At 40.7% G+C, this 3,276-nt stretch overlaps 1 pseudogene; it reads right to left on the bottom strand.

The window, feature by feature from the left end:
• Positions 1–583: 583 nt before the first annotated feature.
• Positions 584–3,276, bottom strand: part of LOC112023620 (12-oxophytodienoate reductase 1-like) — a 6,729-nt pseudogene continuing 4,036 nt past the window's right edge.

Genomic DNA, 3,276 nt, shown 5'->3' with positions numbered 1-3,276 from the left:
GGAATGATTTAAACTCTAGTCAATTAAGGTACAAAACTCTTGGTCATTACCCATTTAACTTTGACTTTAAGGCTCCAATTCATGGAGAGCTGGATTCTATGAGTCATTGGCCTAAAAGGAAAGACATTAGGAGAGTAGTATCAATCCACTATCCAACCCTCTAACTAGCGAGTAATTATTAGGTACTCTTAAAGTACTAATGAATACAAATCATCTACAATATTAATTAACTTTTTCATATTACTTTATTTTAATAAATTGAATAAGATTTGAAACCTATGGTATTTGCTTAATGATAATTACTTATATTAAAGTATCAATTTGTTTCTTTTTTGTATAAATGGGATTCGAATCATATTTTTTTTGTCTTATATCTAATTTTTATTTAGTTTCTCAAAAAAAAAAAAGCTTGCATTTAGTGGTGACGGTCAAAAATTATGATAGACCAAATCAAGAGGCATTACCGCATTAGAAAGCTCCTTGTGGTAGATTCTATCAAAAGCTTTTATCTTAGGCCAAGAAGATGTTAGGCCCTTAGCAAAGTTTGTAGCCTGGAGTGTGTTCCAAACCAGACATGTCTGTACGATTATATATTTGTTAATGAAACATTAATAGTCTAGTAAGTTAAGTAAACCAACTTCCACCATTTATTTTGCCATGTGACATTTGTATGTACAAATATGTGTACTTGGCTGTGTGAAATAGACACTGCCCTTAATTTTAAGTGTCAGGTTCAAGAAATGGGTAGTCTGTGTACCCAACAACAGGATCATGCGTGTAAAAGGTGTTTCTGTCATACTTATTAAGCTTTGCATTGATCTCAAATCTCCTAGGCAGATCCGGGTTGGCCAAAAACAAACGTCCAAATACAACTAAATCAGCACTACCACTAGCAATTACTTCATTTCCTTCTTCCCTATTGTATCCACCCGCAACAATGAATGTCCCCTTGAAGGCCTTTCTCATGGGCAACAGACTACATTTGGTCTCATGCTTCTCAAACTAGGTAACCATCCTAGGCTCTATCACATGACAATAGAGTATTCCATATTTGTTCAAGGACTCAGCCACGTATAGGCCAAGAGCTTCAGGGTTGGAGTCACCAGAGTCATTGTAATCAGCAAATGGTGAGAGCCTAATCCCAACTTTTTCGGCTCCAATCTCATCAGCAACGGCTTTAACTACTTCTAGTGGGAAGCGACAACGATTTTCTAAGCTCCCCCCATATTCATCTGTTCTATCATTAACTTGATCCTACAGGAATTGAACAAGCAAGTAGCCATTGGCACCATGAATCTCCACTCCATCAAAACCTGTAATTTTAACTGTGAACTTTCCTCTCATAACAACAGATAGAATTAAAGATTATAGAAACTAAGCAATGCACTACTTGAAGAAACTTCAGCCCAATAAAAGAGTGGTCAGAAAAACCAAAGCAACTAAGCAAGCTAGCAGCCTGTTTCAATGCAATTGGGTTGATGTTTATACTATGAAGATATGGTCCACAATATAGAGCCTTTAGTATCAATGCACACAATGGAATGTGAACTATGCCAATGGATGTCTAGTGAAAAATTGAACTTCTCAGTTAAAATAAGAATGACCTGCTTCCATAGCATTTTTTGCTGCAATTCTGAAGTCATTGACAACTTGTGAGATTTCATCAGTTCTTAGGCGTCGAGGAGGTGGGAATTCCGCAGCACTAGTGCCATCAATTTGAATCTGAGCTGTTATTGGCTTGTCCGTGAAAGATATTGGAGGTTGGCCATTGGGTTGATAGCCTGTGGAACATGCTATTAGCTCTCTCTTCTAACCTCAAGAAAACATTTTCCACACCAAAAAAACCTCTCTGAATAATACTCTCTTTGCCCTTTCTCTATTTATAAAAAAGAAATTTACAAACAATATTTTTTTTCTAAGACCAGTCACTTTCCCACTTCATTTGAACATGATAATTCTGTAACTCACAAACTTGTTAAACATTGTTAACATATATAGTGTTGTGGGCTTTAGGCCCAGTTAGGTTACTTGTATAGCACACATATTTACTTGTACTGCACACATATGCCTCCTATATAAAGGCATCTATGTACATTCTTTTACACAAGAAATACAATACAATCATTCAGTATTTCTAACATGGTATCAGAGCCACTGCTCTGACCTTTTTTTTTTTTAGCAGTCTTGTCTCTCTTGGTGTTACTCCACCCTTATCGCTTCCGCCGTCACAACAGCCACTGCAGCCACTCACCGTTGAACCTACAACGTCTCTCAGCCGTTGTCCTCAGGTTCCGGAACTGCAACCGCCGTCGTTGAGGAGTCCCGCACCACACAGACCACTGCAACCACCGTCTCCGCCGTGTATCTTCCTCCGATAAAATTTTTGCACATACCACCGTGATCGTCTCACCTCGATCTACGCATTCATGGAAGTCTCGCAAGCATCGGAGTCTGCACGCGCTCTCACGCGCCACCTGAAGAAGCCGCGCCTCAGTCACGCACCACACGTGCCGTCACGCACCGTCACAGCCTCTGTCACGCGCCTCACGCGCTCCCATGCGCCGTCACGCGCCCCCACGCGCTCCCACGCGCCTACACGCGTCCTCTCTAGTTCTACTGACGTCATCTTGCCACGTCAGCTAGGGCTGACGTCATCATCCACTCAGCTGCTGACGTCATCCACCAAAGCTGACGTCATCATTGACTGACCGTTGACCCAGCCGTTGACTTTGACCGTTTACTAGCGTTGACTTTGACCGAGGTTTGACTTTGACCGTTGACTTTTCTACGGTTGACTTTTTACTGTTCAGGTGCTCCTTACCCAGTTTTTCGCGTAGATTTCATTTTTGCAGTCCATTTTTGCATATTTTGCTTCTAAATGAAGAATAAGGACATGTCTTCTTCTTATTGCAACAATCGTTGCTGCCATTCCATCAAACGTTTTTGCAAATTTTGCAAACGTTTTGGCCATAATATTGAGACTTGCTATCAGCGCAACAAATCAGCTGTTTCTACTTCTGCTGCTACAGTTGCTAACACTGAGAGTGTCCAACCCATGGCTCCTGTCTCTGCACAGTCTCAGTCTTCTGGATCCACTTTCTCCATTTCCAAAGATGACCTTATAAATATCATCGCCAATGTCATTCGTATGGTTGGTAATGCATCTTATTCCTCTTCTCTCTCAGCTTTATCTGGTATGTCTCCTACCTCTTGGCTTATGGATTCTGCTTGTTGCAATCACATGACACCTCACTCATCCTTATTTTCTGACCTTAA

The sequence above is a fragment of the Quercus suber genome, unplaced genomic scaffold (genome assembly GCF_002906115.3).
Source record: "Quercus suber isolate HL8 unplaced genomic scaffold, Cork oak 2.0 scaffold_257, whole genome shotgun sequence".
NCBI classification, from domain to species: domain Eukaryota; kingdom Viridiplantae; phylum Streptophyta; class Magnoliopsida; order Fagales; family Fagaceae; genus Quercus; species Quercus suber.
This window is presented reverse-complemented; position numbering and strand designations above follow the sequence as displayed.